The 16,399-nt window shown below is 34.0% G+C and overlaps 1 protein-coding gene across 1 annotated transcript in view; it reads right to left on the bottom strand.

The window, feature by feature from the left end:
- The window catches only part of LOC135202570 (zinc finger and SCAN domain-containing protein 12-like), a 110,286-nt gene extending 108,265 nt beyond the window's left edge, over positions 1-2,021 (bottom strand). The window contains exon 1 of the mRNA XM_064232068.1: positions 1,874-2,021. The gene's annotated coding sequence lies outside the window, so the exon portion shown is untranslated. The remainder of the gene's footprint in view (positions 1-1,873) is intronic.
- Between the last annotated feature and the right edge of the window lie 14,378 nt (positions 2,022-16,399).

Genomic DNA, 16,399 nt, shown 5'->3' with positions numbered 1-16,399 from the left:
TGAAGTAACTGAAAACACTACCTTCTCCCCATTCTAAAAGCTCATATTAGATACTGGAATACGTATATGGAATATGTATATTTTTTTTTAATCTTAGATAATCAATTAGAAAAACAGTTTTTCAAGCAATCTAGATGGCAAGCCTTGACTGTGAATTCATGTTGATTTAGCATTTGTTGTCAGATCATAATTTATTTTTGGTTGTTTATGATTCACTACCTTACTTGTCAAATTAGCCTTCATCTGAACTTTTTCCACTAGGCTACTTCTAGGTTATCATGAAATAGGGTAAAAAACCGCATGGTACAGGGGTGGACCATGTACGATCAATGTGTACAACCCCCTAAATAAAAGTACATTGTATAACGCGTACCTGACATCGGTGAGATTGGGTCAATCAGACGTGACTTCTTGTTGTTGAGGGGAAAAGGAGCTAAACAGACCTTCTTGCTCCGGGTGTCAGGACGTGTTATAATGTACTTTTCTTGGGGTTGTACACATTGATTGTACATGGTCCACCCCTGTACCATGCGGTTTTTTACCCTAGATAATCAATCTAGAAAAACAGTTTTTCAAGCAATCTAGATGGCAAGCCTTGACTGTAAATTCATGTTGATTTAGCATTGGTTATCAAATCATAAGCTATTTTTGGTTGTTCATGATTCACTACCTTACTTGTCAAATTAGCCTTCATCTGAACTTTTTCCACTAGGCTATTGCTAGGTTATCATGAAATAGCCTTGTGAAATTTAAACATTTATAAGCAAGTTAGTGTTGCTTTCAAATGTCAATTGTTTGTTTAGACAAAACTGGATAGACTAAGAAATTTTAACGAGACATTATTCCGAGACTCTCAATGCGGTCTAACATAGGCTGTACCTAGGGTAAAAAACCGCATGGTACAGGGGTGGACCATGTACGATCAATGTGTACAACCCCCCAAAAAGTACATTATAAAGCGTCCTGACATCGGAGATGGGCATCTGACAGAACGCAACTTCTTGTTGGTGAGAAAACGGAGCTAACGACCTCTACTCCGGGTGGTCAGGACTCGTTGATAATTTGTCTTTTCTTGGGGTTGTACACATTGATTGTACATGGTCCACCTCTGTACCATGCGGTTTTTTACCCTGTAAAGCCCACCCTTAGCCCAACTGTCACCTGGTCATTTTCCTTTAAAATTAAGCAAGGCTACTTTCATGTAGGCTAAGGGTAGCCCTTAATAATAAAACCCAGCCTAAACAATTTGTAGCTGCAGTTTTGGTTGGATTCGAATCTGAACCTTATAACCGTTGAAACATTAAGGCCGCAAGGAACTTGGTTGTAGAAGTAATTTTAGGCTATAGTGAATATGTTGCTAGGCAGCTTAACCTACTCATAAATTTGCCTACCCTGGACTAGGTTATTATTTTGAAATTGAACTGGGGTACCTATAGCCTAATACCAATTGCGCTTTCTGTTCTCTCCAACCCGTAAATGACATTAATATGGTGGTAATCTAAGCAACACAATGACTTGACAAGTCACAGTCTGCCATCAACTACGTATCTTGACGTAGTGTTGTCCCTTCACCCTAAGACTAATAAGTAGTAATGGGGGCGAAGGTCTCAGAGGACAGAGGGTCAAGCGAGAGAGGCGGCAGAGTTTTTGTCAAGGCAGAAAAGCCTTTTGTAGCCATCATTTGTTTTCCGTCAAGGTCAGACTGTTTTCATGTTTGGCATTATAAGTTTTGAATATCATTTTATTGCGAGGAAAGACAGGAGTTAAACGTTAAGGGACTCCGCTACTCAGGTTTGCTCCTTCAATGCCGCTCACTGACATATCAGCAAAGTTTGTTTTGACTGAGCAATATCTACGTTGCCATAATACTTACGATAACTGCTAAATTCAGCCTACTAAACGCGAGATGTGACAACAATGGAGGTAGGCGACTATTACTCTCTTCTTCTTGAAAAAAAAATCCCGTGTCGTTCTTCGTTTTTGTAAGTTAATTTTCATCAACACCCTCCTTGTGAAATAATGTTATTTTATCTTTTTATAACAAGATATGATTGATTAGAGTGATACCTTAAGAAACGATATGTATATTTTAGATTCTAGAGTAATCGGAAAGGAAGAAGTCGGAATCAGAAGGTAGGGAGGGTTTTCAGCTGACGATCCTTCTGCTCTCGCCAAAACGAGTCTCTTGGTGTCCGTCAATTTTTTTTTCTTTTTGGGTTGTTTCCATTTTATTGTTGAAGTGAAGATAATTTGTTGTTATGATAAGGAATGTTCATCATAATTTGCTTCATAAAAATAGCCTGTAAATTTTAGATATTTTTTCTGACAGTGTTCGGTTCAAATACTGTAATGTCTTAATTGTTTATGTACATTGTAATCATTGAAGGAGATCAGTTTTATTATCTTCTTCTCCTCAGATATGTATAATTATAAGTATATATATTATATATATTATTTATAATATAAGTATCTATATTATATATATATATAATTAATATATTTATATATATATATGTGTGGTGTGGTGTGTGTGTGTTTGTGTGTGTGTGGTATGTGTGCTGTTGTGTGAGTGTACGTGGCTAAATGAAATGAATAGGTTTTAGATTTTTTTTTCTTTTCTGACTTGTTTTCAGTTTGAAATACTGTAATGTCTTAAAATTGTTTATATTCAATTGTATAACTGTAAGAGTCAGTTTTATCTCTCTCTCTCTCTCTCTCTTTCTAATATATATATATATATATATAATATTATTATATAGATATATATATATATATATATATATTATTCATAATACTAATATTATTAATTAGGGCTTAGTGCCTTGTAATGATAATGGCGGGCCCTATGCGGTAATGTTTATAAAGACTTAGCGATAATCTATACCGCTAAGGTCTGGTTTGGTAATTGCACTTCCATCTTCAATGGAGTTGTTCCTGGGGTTTTGTAAGATCACGTTACGAAGTCGGTATTATCTTTACGACGATGTGTTAAAAACTCATGGTTTTTCGGTTGGGAGGTTCTTGTAGGAAAACACTAAGTATAAAAATAGATATAATTTCTTCCTGAAGTTTTACATGGGGTGGAAGAATCAGGTATGATTGTACAAGTCTTCTAATAAACGATAGCTTGATCGCTTCCTGCCAATGGATGATGGCTAATCCCTATTCCTCCTCCTACATGATAAAGCTTATGGTAAAGACGGGTAACAGGTTTCTTCTAAGGACGATAGCTTAACTCTCTTCTGCCCGTTCTACCATCTCTGTTACAAGTTCTGAAGGAACAGACAGTAGTTTCGAACAAAATTATGAAAATAACTATCAGTATGACATAGTTTTCATACGAACACCACAATCGCAATGGAGACCACGCTACAGATCACGTTAGGCCCGTTTGAACTAATAGGTTCGGGGGAGTAGTTGTCTCCAAGCATGGGAGCTTTTGGACTAAATGTTTTTTAAAAATTGCCATGATGCCTACGGTGGGACGGCATGTTTATCTTAGCTTACATTTATTATTGTCTAACGGTCATCTTTAGCGTCTCTAGTCTGATCACATTCCTGCAAGCAATCTGGTTGGACCTCTTTAGTTTTAGAACTTTTTATATATATGGGACTTAACATTCCAAATTTTTTTATTCTGTAACAACTTACATTAGCTCGGTCCAGCTACCCAAAACCAGCTACTGAATATTACTCAAACGTTGACTTGCATCTGACTTATAGGGGAGTGTGATACAGACACTATGTGAATATATTAATAGTTATAAAGTAAATAAAAATTCATTGTGTAATGTGGGAATTGATTCAAGTAATAAAATATAAAAACAATGATTATTGGGTTAAATAATAGTGATCACATTGATATTATAATAATGATACAGTTTTCACTTCATCTTCTTTAAAGATACTTATGCTAACAGAAAATACTAATGTACTCATGATAATTGCATCAGAATGAATATTAAGATGATAAAAGAAATCATATTTTAAACTGAAAAAAAATAACAAATAATCCTATATTGAATTGGATAAAATTATTAATGTTTATGCTGATTGATTCGTTCGAATTTCTGATTCATTAATCAATATACTAACTCATATATAACTGCAGATTATTGTGGAAGATAAAAGGTAACAGATTGATTATAGGCTACCTGATTTGTTTTACACATTGGTATATGGATTCATATAATTATGATTAATATTGTGCACTTTAAATAGATTCCTACTGCGTACACGCAAAGATATATTTCGACTCTGTTATTTATGATCAATTATATATGGATAAATGATACTTTATATATAGGATACATGACCGAGGTTATACTACTTCACTTTTAACTAGCTTTCGAACAACTTTTCGTCCATTACACAGTTCCAGACAACCACCTTTAGCCAATTGAAACGGCCTTTTTTCAATGGTTAAAACAAGGGAAAATTTGCCTGGGCGGGTCCAACGTTCTATTTTGCGCTCATACTTATTCTCTGCATCCTAAGCTACACGATTCCGTTCGCGATGAATAGATCATCCCAGCACGAGTCCTTCGCCAGCAAAGTAGAGTTGAATATCCTTCGGGTCGTAATTGTCGGAAGTATGTCCCTTTTGTAGTCGAATTTCCGACAGCCGCTGGAGCATTCCGCATTAAAAAAAACGAGATTAACGACGAGATACGGTGTCGGTCGAAGAAGTCCATGAAATTCCTTTCACATTGTAGGCGGGTTGTTACTTGACTGTAGTCGTCCGCCACGACGAACGATTTTTTTTTTGTTTTTTTTTTCGAAGTTGCGATGTGAAATTCTCGTACTGCAGGATACTGTAACCAGGTTCCATTAATCAGCCTGCAAGTGAAATTATACTTGTCACAAGGGCAAAGTAAATTCAGACGACATCCAAATACGGGGAGGGTGGGAGAGAGCCATTTAGACCAGACTTAACCCACATGAATTCGCTGATATTTTGGAATTCAGAAGAGTCCGCTGTACAAACTTTTTATCCATGGCATTAACAATGAGTGAACCTATCCAGGGTCTATGATGACTCGTAAAAATATCCATCCATATAAAAAATAAATAGATATCAATACGAATCTCAAAGAAAATTCGATATTACTGGTAGTAAGTTACTAGACAAAGGAAGTGGAAAATGGAGCTATTTGTAAGATTGCCAGGCAGCATAAGAGTCAAAGAGAAATATTAATCATGATTCTATGTGCCCTAACAAAAGTTTCATATTCAATTTTCTCGTGCGCATCCTCTGAGGTTAATTTTTTTAAAACTTTATTAATTAATAGGTAGGAGATGCAACGAAAAAACCCACTATGTAACTAATTTCTAAATAAACTTTGGGTTTTTCAAGAAAATGTGACATTTTTCCCCATGAATGTTTACTTGGATTGTAATAAGCTAATGTTGCAAGTAAATAATCCATATCCATATCGTGATACTTCTAAATGTCTATGAGGTTCAGAAAAAATTAATTCATTTTGATGTGTTATAGAAATTCTATTTGCTTATATTGTTCATTAATTTTTAAAAATGATTACAAGTCCTTAACTAATTGCATTACACACACGGATAAGAATATGTTATGTGGCCTGTCATGTGACCTATGAACCACATGTGAAGTTCATGAACTAAGCATTCCTTTCTCCAGTCAATCTGCTTTTGCAAGCAGAGACGACACACAGATGAAGCCTGTGTAAGCAGATTATTGAGGTTAAAAAGGAACAAATGCTGATACGGCAATGATGACGTCGTCACTTGGCAGGAGATTGCTCTCAGCCAGCTAAGAGATACGTTACTTGCTGTAAAGAGATACGACTTTAGTATTTTCAAATGATATTTTAGTGTTTTAATTCTCCACCCGCATGAGAAGAATGTCTGAAAAAAAAAAAAAAACAACAAAATTGAACAATATATTAGTTTCATGTTGGCATTATGTTAAATAAATATTCCTTATTCAAACTATATGAAAAAGGTTTCCATACAAATTCTATATATATTATTAGCCCTGTATAAGATTCATATAGGATTATTCCATAGATAACATTTTCACTTCTAGACTTCCTGACTTTAAAATCTCTTTTATTTTATTTTATTTATTTATTTTATTTATTATTATTTTATTTTTATTTATTTATTTATTTAATTTTTTTTTTTTCATTGACTACGAATATAAATATCACCGGGACAGACAATATGTCAGTAGGTTTTGGATATGTGTTTGAACTTTTAGCTTATTTGTCAGTTACTACAAAGCGTTAAGTTAGAGTTCAAATCTTTACGCATATATGGATTTGGATTTAATGGTTACGTTTTGTTTTGCTTATTGATATTATCGTTGATTCCGTTTTTTTATTATAATTTGTAACCCTTCCGACTTCTTACGGAGTGTATTATATTGACTCCACTTGTATCCATAGATGGATCTTACAATTACACTACATACAGATCAACGTTTTTTTATAACTATAGAGGTATCTGTAAACGCTCGCTTATCCGGACTTCTCATTAGGGAAGTTCGAACAACAGACGGTGAGTCCGTAAATACTGTAATTAATTGTACTAAAGGAATAAATAAGATATTCTAATTTTTACGGCGCGTACAGTCTGGCTTAATCCACCAGTATTTATTATAACTTAATGTATTAAAATTACTAGAACCTGCTCTGATTACTTGATACTGTCGTGTGATGCATAGGAAAAATCCTTTTTAGTTCGAAAAGATATCGGTATGTATGAACCAACATCGCTTTTCCCCACTCTGCTAGAGTCGCTTATTGTGTGGAATTTGCTTCGCTTTGAAAACTCGGCAGATTTAACTAACCTTGACCGCTTGACTAGGTGACACAGTCACCCGAGTTTGCTTGTTTGATTCTGAACGGGCTAACTGTTTCTATTTCTTTCTGTAATAATTAGGATCCTTCTCTTTATTACCATCGGCAATGAATGACGAACTATTAGGAACTGAGCGATTACTAATTAAGACGAGTTATCTCTACTGCATTCAATCTTAACTGTTTGTACTTCATTCTTTGCTAAAATTTGAAATAGTGAGGGATCCTGGTCAGCGCATTTAGCCTGATGAAAGTTTTTTACAGACATGTTATTCCTTGCAATCCAGCCATATTTTTAAAGTTAAGTTGAGTCATTGAGGTTCGATATTTTTTTATATAACTCAAAAAAACTCAAGGCTAAAACTGCGATCGGGACTTTGCAAAGGAGCATTTATTGTCATGACCCGAAATAGTGTTACCTCTAATTTATATAGATTTGTACGGGTGTTCCACTGTGTTTTTGTGTGTTTTCTAATCACTACGGTGCTTAACGACCCTATCCATGCATCTGTATAAATACAGACGTCCACTGCGTAAACGCATATTCACTGTTTAATATGATTTGTTACGTAAGGGATTAATAATCACCCAAAATGATAAAATTAACATAGTATATGATTATGATATTTCAGTAGAACTTCTGGAAACAGACACTCAAAGATAAAAACTCGCAGTAGCGAAATCTCAATGATATAGATAATTTCTGTAAAAAAAGTAAGATTAAGAATGTCTCGTAACTTCAGCCACAGGAATAACGAAATTCTACCTGTAAAGGAAACACTCAAAGTTTACTCCAAATGAATAAAAAATTGTACTTAGCTTGCTTTTGTGGGAATCACGGTGTTCCGATAACGACACACGGCCTTGGTCCTCCTTCTCTATTTAGCGGTTTGGCTTCAGTTTCCCCGTGCGCGTTGTTTCGATGATTCGAGCCCTTGAAGATCCGATGCTGCAGACGCGTTCGTTTGTTTTCTTGCAGTGCCGGAAACGCTCACTAACGATGTTTTCTTGAATGATTCTAATGAGAGACGAAGCTTGCGTTGTCGTAGGAAAAAGGACACGTCGGTTTTGTTTCTTGAAGTTATTCACTAATGATGATACTAAGTTGCTTGAAGAATCTCTTGCTTTCGTCGTCGTTAAAGAGTTCTTATTGTTTTCTGAAGTCGCTCACTATGTTGCTTGAAGAATCTGCTGCTTCCGTCGTCGTTGACTTCTTATGATACATGATTTATTATTCTGGTTTTTCTTCGTAGGACGTTGTAGAGTTCTTCTGGTACGCTGGCCACCAAATATTAGGGCTAGTGCCTTGTATGATAAGGCGCCCTATGAGGTAATGTTAGACTTGCGATAATCTATAACGCTAAGTCGGTTGGTATTGCACTTCCATCTTCAATGGAGTGTCTGGGGTTTTGTAGATCACTTACGAAGTCGGTATTATCTTTACGACGATGTGTTAAACTCATGGTTCGGTGAGGTTCTTGTAGAAACACTAAGTATAAAAATAGATATAATTTCTTCTGAAGTTTTACATGGTGAAGATCAGGTATGATTGTACAAGTCTTCTAATAACGATAGCTTGATCGCTTCTGCCAATGATGATGGCTAATCCTATTCCTCTACATGATAAAGCTTAGGTAAAGAGGTACAGGCTCTTCTGAATGACGATAGCTAACTCTCTTCTGCCCGTACCATCTCTGTTACAAGTTATGAAGGAACAGACAGTAGTTCGAACATATGAACATACTATCAGATGACATAGTTTCATACGAACACACAATCGAATGAGACACGCTACAGATCACGTAGGCCGTTTGAATAATAGGTCGGGGTAGTTGTCTCAAGCAGGGAGCTTGGACTAATGTTTATAAACAATTGAATGACTACAGGTGACGCATGTTATCTTAGCTTACATATTTTATTGTATACGTCATCTTTAGCGTCTCTAGTCTGATCACATCCTGCAAGCAATCTGGTTGACCTCTTTAGTTTTAGACTTTTATATATATGGACTAACATTCCATATTTTTATTATGTAAAACACTTACTATATATATATATATATATATATATATATATTATATATATATATATATATATATATATATATATATAATATATATATATATATATATATATATAAGCGAATACCACGGGAAATGATAGTCAGGAATCCAAGCGCTTTCGTCTTTATTCAGGACATCGTCAAGGAGCTACTAAAGTACAATCGGAGAGGAAGGCCTCAGGTACAAACAAGATCAGGAATACCAGATGGTTAATTATCAAAAAGGGTAAAAATTAAAAGGGATAATCCAGGATATCGGATATCACACGGTCACAAACTTAAACAGATTCTGACCCTAACCGAAATTACAAAGTATCTTTACAGTCCAAAACATGTAAACTGAATATATTAATTTTTGTGCTTATATTTATCTACAACTTTTTTCATTATGAAAGCATCAAGTTTAAATAAACCAAGACTTAAATTTAGAACATTTCTATTATTTGACTTGATAAAACAAGATTCAATGATATTCCTTTTAACTGTGTCATTACATGGGACTAAGGCTCTTGCTTGACTCCAGTTAATAGGATGGTCTAAATCTCTTCCATATGTACAAATAATGCATTCGATATTTGCCCAGCTCTCACAGAATATGAGTTGCTTAAGACGCTGTGAAAGAGATTTGCCAGTCTGTCCGTAATAGATTTTATCACACTTTTGCAAGGAATTTCATATATGCAGCCTGGAAGATCTTTAGGAGAATTTTTGATTACTAAACTCTTGACATTAATATTACTGAAACAACATTTATGTTAAAAAGCTTTAAAATTCTAGGAATATCTAAAAACCTTTCATCATAGGTAATTTTAGAATGTTATGCTTACTAAATTCAAGTTTGTCATTAGTTGAATAAAATGTTTTTCTAGCTCTTTTCCATGCCACATCTACAAAAGTCCTTGGGTATTTAAGTTTCAATGCAATATCATAAATAGTTTTAATTTCAGCGTCAATAAACTGCGGGCTACAGACACGTAAAGCCCTTAGGAACATCCCAGAAAAACAGAGAATTTAACATTTTGATGGTGATTGGAGTAGTAATGAACAAAAGAGGCAATATTAGTTGATTTTCGAAAGACTGAAAAGGTGAAATTTTGCTATCATTTCTATGGACAGTTACACCAAGAAAATTCAAATTACAATTTCTTTCTCCTCTACAGTAAATTTTATAGAAGGGGACTAAATTATTGAGATTATTAAGGAATTCCTGGAGGTTTTCGTGAACTGGCCAAATACAGAAGATATCATCCACGTATCTAAACCAAATAAACTTTTTGGGGCAAAATTCTTGGTAAGAGTGTGGGGGGGGGGGGGGGGGGGGGGGTTTTCTCAAAAATTCCATGTAAATATTGCTAAGGACAGGAGATAAGGGATTACCCATGGCCATGCCAAACTTTTGTACAAAAAATTCCCCATTGAAACAAAATTTACTATCTTTGATACATAACCTTATGAGATTAATGAGATTTTCTACACTGAAGGGAATGTCATGACGCTCTAATTCCTCTTCCAAATATTCAAGTAAGTCATCTACAGGGCACTTTTGTAAATAAAGAGACAACATCAAAACTAACCATATTAAAATCATAATTCAAATTTAAACTATTCAATTTGTTTATAAAATCAACATTGTTTTTGTTTTAACATTCGTGTTAGAAATATTTCCTACCAAAGGAGTAAGAAATTTTACAAGCCATTTAGATAAATTATCGAAACTGAGCCCACTGAACTAATGATTGGTCTGATAGGGTTATTGATTTATGTGTCTTGACTAAACCATACATTAAGGTAAGGAGGAGGGCGCATTGCGGTGTAAACTGTTTAATTAAATGGTCCAAAGCCCTTCAAAATGATTTAATTTGTTTATTAAAATGGGAGTTACTGTCTGTGTAGGGTCAGACCTCAGTTTCGTATAAGTATCAGTGTCATTTAGCAATGTCATTATTTTACTTATATAATCACTTTTATTCATAATTACCACTGCATTAGATTTATCTGCTTTTGTCACCTTCACTGTTTCGTCTTCTTTAATTTTCTTAAAAGCCTGGAGAAATCTCACGGGTACATTAGGGGGAGAAGGTTTACTCATAGCACCATACACAATACCTTTACAAATATTGATATCATCAGGGCATAGGTTTTGATTCAATTTTTCTAAATAACAAAAGGATTTTGAGATGTCGACACAGTCCAGGTTACCATTAAATACACCAAAGCTTAACCCATATCCCAAAGCCGCTGTCGTAGGCACTATCCACTGGTTTGTCTGATAAATTAATCATGAACGTCCACGTTGGCATGCTTAGTCCAGTCGCTTTCAGCAATAAGATTTTTCAGCCTGACTTGGAGCTTCCTTTCAAGACGGTTGCAGCACTTTCTCAATTTTCCGTAGCAATAATCCAGCATCCGATTCTTCCAATCGACAGGAACCGTCTATTAAAAAGCTATACCGTCTGCTTTCTAAGTGTACGGAACGCATCATCTACTTCCACTTTTGTGATGTCGATGTGTTTCTGAAGTATGATGCGTTGAAACTCGTCGAAAGGTCGCTCTCAGCTAGGCGAAGAATTCTCACTGGTTAAAATCGACTTGGGCATCACTTGCTCGTTCATGCACTTCCGTAGAAAGTTGAGTCGGAGTTTCAGTTTTGTGAGCGATGATAAGAGCATTACAGAAAGATGTCACGAATAGAACAAGGCTCGGAAAATTCAAAAAGAAAAAGGCGTAGAAGTTGCGTGTGGTTTCCATTATGCTTAAAAAAATCACAGTAGATGCACGTGACTTCATAAATAAGCGAATACCACGGGAAATGATAGTCAGGAATCCAAGCGCTTTCGTCTTTATTCAGACATGATTAATTTATCAGACAAACCAGTGGATAGTGCTACGACAGCGGCTTTGGGATATGGGGTAAGCTTTGGTGTATTTAATGGTAACCTGGACTGTGTCGACATCTCAAATCCTTTTGTTATTTAGAAAAATTGAATCAAAACCTATGCCCTGATGATAATATTTGTAAAGGTATTGTGTATGGTGCTATGAGTAAACCTTCTCCCCCTAATGTACCCGTGAGATTTCTTCACAGGCTTTTAAGAAAATTAAAGAAGACGAAACAGTGAAGGTGACAAAAGCAGATAAATCTAATTGCGTTGGTAAACTTATGAATTCAAAAGTTTGATTATATAAGTAAAAATAATGACATTGCTAAATGACACTGATACTTATACGAAACTGAGGTCTGACCCTACACAGACAGTTAACTCCCATTTTAATAAACAAATTAAATCCATTTTGAAGGGCTTGGACCATTTAATTAAACAGTTTACACCGCAATGCGCTCCCTACCTTACATGTATGGTTTAGTCAAGACACATAAAATCAATAACCCTATCAGACCAATCATTAGTTCAGTGGGCTCAGTTTCGGATAATTTATCTAAATGGCTTGTAAAAATTCTTACTCCTTTGGTAGGAAATATTTCTAACTACGAATGTTAAAAACAATGTTGATTTTATAAACAAATTGAATAGTTTAAATTTGAATTATGATTTTAATATGATTAGTTTTGATGTTGTCTCTTTATTTACAAAAGTGCCTGTAGATGACTTACTTGAATATTTGGAAGAGGAATTAGAGCGTCATGACATTCCCTTAAGTGTTAGAAAATCTCATTAGTCTCATAAGGTTATGTATCAAAGATAGTAAATTTTGTTTCATGGGAATTTTTTTGTACAAAAGTTTGGCATGGCCATGGGTAATCCCTTATCTCCTGTCCTTAGCAATATCTACATGGAATTTTTTGAGACAAAACTCTTACCAAGAATTTTGCCCCAAAAAGTTATTTGGTTTAGATACGTGGATGATATCTTGCTGATTTGGCCAGTTCACGAAAACCTCCAGGAATTCCTTAATAATCTCAATAATTTAGTCCCTTCTATAAAATTTACTGTAGAGGAAGAAAGAAATTGTAATTTGAATTTTCTGATGTAACTGTCCATAGAAATGATAGAAATTTCACCTTTTCAGTCTTTCGAAAATCAACTAATATTGCCTCTTTTGTTTCATTACTACTCCAATCACCATCAAAATGTTAAATTCTCTGTTTTTCTGGGATGTTCCTAAGGGCTTTACGTGTCTATAGCCCGCAGTTTATTGACGCTGAAATTAAAAAAACTATTTATGATATTGCATTGAAACTTAAATACCCAAGGACTTTTGTAGATTTGTGGCATGGAAAAGAGCTAGAAAAACATTTTATTCAACTAATGACAAACTTGAATTTAGTAAGCATAACATTCTAAAATTACCTTATGATGAAAGGTTTTTAGATATTCCTAGAATTTTAAAGCTTTTTAACATAAATGTTGTTTTCAGTAATATTAATGTCAAGAGTTTAGTAATCAAAAATTCTCCTAAAGATCTTCCAGGCTGCATATATGAAATTCCTTGCAAAAAGTGTGATAAAATCTATTACGGGACAGACTGGCAAATCTCTTTCACAGCGTCTTAAGCAACATCAATATTCTGTGAGAGCTGGGCAAATATCGAATGCATTATTTGTACATATGAGAGATTTAGACCATCCTATTAACTGGAGTCAAGCAAGAGCCTTAGTCCCATGTAATGACACAGTTAAAGGAATATCATGAATCTTGTTTTATCAAGTCAAATAATAGAAATGTTCTAAATTTAAGTCTTGGTTTATTTAAACTTGATGCTTTCATAATGAAAAAAGTTGTAGATAAATATAAGCAACAAAATTAATATATTCAGTTTTTACATGTTTTGGACTGTAAAGATACTTTGTAATTTCGGTTAGGGTCAGAATCTGTTTAAGTTTGTCCGACCGTGAGAATAATCCGATAATCCTGGATTATCCTTTTAATTTTTACCCTTTTGATAATTGAACCATCTGGTATTCCTGATCTTGTTTGTACCTGAGGCCTTCCTCTCCGATTGTACTTTAGTAGCTCCTTGACGATGTCGAATAAAGACGAAAGCGCTTGGTTCCTGACTATCATTTTCCCGTGGTAATTCGCTTATTTATAAGAAGTCACGTGCATCTACTGTGATTTTTTAAGCTATATATATATAAATATATATATATATATATAATAGATATATAGAATCTTATATAATATATATATATTGTATATGTGTATATCTATATATATATTATATATATAATATAGATTAGATATATATATATATATATATAGATGTAATATTATATATATATATAATATATATATAATATAACTGGTCATGTATAATATATATATAATATTATATATATATATTATATATATATAGTATATATATATATATATATATATATATATATATATACACCTTGTAATTACGTTTTCGTGTATATACATGGCGGAATGAAATAAATAATTTAGATTGGTATGATCCTTCTACGAAACAGAGCAGAAGACTTCTCTTGTACATCTAATTGGTTGTTAATTATTTTATCTTAGTTCCAAAATCAAACAAGCCTGCAGCACAGAAAGAAATTGGTATACCAAAAAGGTAAAGTGTGTTATATTTTTATTAGTTGCAACTAATATCTAATGGTTATGATGGTTTGGTTAACTAATAACTGATAGGAACAGTGGTTTGGTAAAAACTGATGGTCACAATGTTTTGAGTGAAAAGATTTACACTTTTACACATTGCAAATTTTTGTGTTTTGTGTTTGTTTCATTTTGTGCATTTTTTCATTTTCTTATTGAAGTGTGCCTTTTTGTTTTATATTTTCATTTACATTCACAAGTTAATTGACTTAGTTGTTTTCATTGCTTAATCATTGCACATTTAATTAAATTTAACACTTGTGAATTAATTTGCATTTACTTAGAATTCTTTTCAAGTTTTATTGTTGTTTAGCACTTGTGAATTAATTTCAAATTTTCAATTATTGCCTAACACTTTTGAATTTCAATTGAATTAATTTTCTTGAATTTTGTGATAAATTAATTTTGATTTAATTTTGCTTAATTGATTCAAGAATTAATTAAACTTTACTTTGTTTTCAAGTAACAGTAATTTTCCCTGATATTGTGAATTTCACTTATAAACTTTGAGTTTAATAATAAATTTTTATATTTAAAATTTTTATAAGTGTTTTCATTTATAACCAGTATATTTGCCTTTGATTATATTGATGTTAGGTAGAAACATAGAGTGGTAATTGATTGGCTTTCCTTCAATTTACTTGAAGTGACTTAGAACCAGGGAAGTACTTAGACTTTTGAAATCAGGGAAATACTTAGACTTTTAAAGTTGTTGATGGAGTGATGCCCTTTGATTAATTTAATTTGCTTTCAAGATTACCTCACACCTGTTTTGATGAACTTAGTTTGATTTTCTGCAATACTGGTAAGTTGTTAAGGGATCACTGTTGCCTTTAGAGTATTCAGTCGTTTAATACCTGTGATGAGGGTTCAGGTGTCTGGCTTTTGTGAGGTAACAATAAATGAATGGTAAGTGTAGTAACCAGATACTTGGCACTTCGTAACATGTAGTAATGGTGCTCAGAGACCAGGGAAAACAGATTTCATTATCACTCTAGTATATACTGGTGGTGTTAGGGATATGTTTTGTTAGGAGAGTGACCTTATAGTTTTTGTTTTGCTTTTATTGTATTGAGTTGTAAGTTGATAACTTAGAGGAAAATGGCTCAGTTCAAGGTTCAGGAATTTTTAGCAGCCCCTTCCATCCAAGTTTTGTCTGAAACGACTCTGACTAAGGCACAGTGGAGCGCTTTAGCAATGGCATGTGGTATGTGTCTACTAGTATGGTAAAGTAACAAATAAGATGTATTGCTATGGAATCATTGATAAACTCTGGTAGGATAACCGATGAAGATGAATTAGAATTGGCTCAAGAGTTGTTGAATGTAGCTCGTGCTGATCTCATAAATAAGCAAGCAGAAAAGAAAGAGAAAATTGATGCAGAGTTAGAGCTTAAACGGCATTTGAAGACAGAAGAGAATTTGATTAATGTTGAAAATGCCTGCTGAAAGAGAGAGGAATGCAAGCTGAAAAAGAAAGAACAGACAGGGAAAAACAAGAAAGAAGAGAAAGAGAAGAAGAAAAAGCACCAGAAGAGGAAAGAGATATCGCAAGACATAAAAGGGAAATGGAATTGATAAGAGCTAGATCCACATTACCTGTAACACCGTCTAACCCTAACCAAGGTAATCAAGACCCTATATTTGAGGTAGTAAGAGTACAGAAGTTAATCCCTAAGTTTACTGAAGAAGCTCCAGATGAGTTTTTTTATCACTTTGAGAAAGTGGCTTCAGGTATGGAATGGCCAGAAGATAAATGGTCAGTTTTGCTACAAAGTGTTTTGATTGGTAAAGGGAGAAGTGCTTATTTAGCCTTAACAGCTGATCAGTGTAAAGACTACAAGGTACTTAAACTCAGTATGCTACAAGTTTACCAGATGACCCCAGAGTACTACAATGAGAGATTCAGAAATTTAAGAAAAG

The sequence above is a fragment of the Macrobrachium nipponense genome, chromosome 30 (assembly GCF_015104395.2).
Source record: "Macrobrachium nipponense isolate FS-2020 chromosome 30, ASM1510439v2, whole genome shotgun sequence".
Lineage (NCBI taxonomy): Eukaryota > Metazoa > Arthropoda > Malacostraca > Decapoda > Palaemonidae > Macrobrachium > Macrobrachium nipponense.
This window is presented reverse-complemented; position numbering and strand designations above follow the sequence as displayed.